Genomic DNA, 1,539 nt, shown 5'->3' with positions numbered 1-1,539 from the left:
TGGAAAACAAAGTGCTTAGGGCCACAGCCAAGACTCATAAAGTAGCTGTGTTCAAGAATCAACATACTTAACTAGGAGAATCAATAACACTATCTGGATTCTGAGTTTCTATAGATGCCAATCATTCTGAACTTCAAGGAATAAAGTGAGATGCCAAAACTGTTTAGAAGCAAAAAGCTAAAAGCCCCGCTCATCTAATTAATACTGATCTTCATAGATGTTTTTGGAATTCATTTTATATTCTCTTCTTTTTATCTTATTTGATTTTCAGTTGCTTGGGGACAAGCAACAATTTAAGTTTGGTGTTGTGATGAGCGGATAATTTATACGCTTTTTGGCATTATTTTTAGTATGTTTTTAGTATATTTTAATTATTTTTTATTATATTTTTTATTAGTTTTTATTTAAAATTCACTTTTCTGGACTTTACTATGATTTTGTGTGTTTTTCTGTGATTTCAGGTATTTTCTGGCTGAAATTGAGGGACCTCAGCAAAAATCTGATTCAGAGGCTGAAAAAGGACTGCAGATGATGTTGGACTCTGACCTCCCTGCACTTAAAGTGGATTTTCTGGAGATACAGAAGCATAATTGGCTCGCTTTTAATTGCGTTAGAAAGTAGACATCCTGGGCTTTCCAGCAATATATAATAGTCCATACTTTGCATGGGATTTGATGGCCCAAACAGGCGTTCCAAGTCAGCTCAAGAATTTGGCGTTTAACGCCGGAAATGGCATAAAAACTGGAGTTAAACGCCCAAACTGGCACAAAAGCTGGCGGTTAACTCCAAGAAAAGTCTCTACACATGAAAGCTTCAATGTTCAGCCCAAGCACACACCAAGTGGGCCCCGGAAGTGGATTTTTACACTAAACACCCTAGCTTACTCATTTTCTGTAACCCTAGGTCACCAGTTTACTATAAAAACAACTTTTAGTGATTCATCTTGTACCTCATGACATTCTACATGTTTCATATTGTATCTTCTACGGCATGAGTCTCTAAACCCCATTGTTGGGGGTGAGGAGCTCTGCTGTTCTTCATGAATTAATGCAATTACTACTATTTTCCATTCTATCACGCTTGCTTCTATTCTAAGATATTCATTCGCACTTCAACTTGATGAATGTGATGATCCGTGACACTCATCATCATTCTCACCTATGAACGCGTGCCTGACAACCACCTCCGTTCTACCTTAGATTGAATTCATATCTCTTAGCCTCATGATTCAGATCAGAGTCTTTGTGGTATAAGCTAGAATTATTGGCGGCCATTCCTGAGATCCGGAACGTCTAAACCTTGTCTGTGGTATCTGAGTAGGATCTGGGAAGGGATGACTGTGACGAGCTTCAAACTCGCGATTGTTGGGCGTAGTGACAGACGTAAAAGGATCAATGGATCCTATTCCGACATGATCGAGAACCGATAGATGATTAGCCATGCGGTGACAGCGCATTTGGAATATTTTCACTGAGAGGACGGGAAGTAGCCATTGACAACGGTGATGCCCAACATAAAGCTTGCCATGGAAGGGGCTTT

The sequence above is a fragment of the Arachis hypogaea genome, chromosome 20 (genome assembly GCF_003086295.3).
Source record: "Arachis hypogaea cultivar Tifrunner chromosome 20, arahy.Tifrunner.gnm2.J5K5, whole genome shotgun sequence".
NCBI lineage: Eukaryota > Viridiplantae > Streptophyta > Magnoliopsida > Fabales > Fabaceae > Arachis > Arachis hypogaea.
This window is presented reverse-complemented; position numbering follows the sequence as displayed.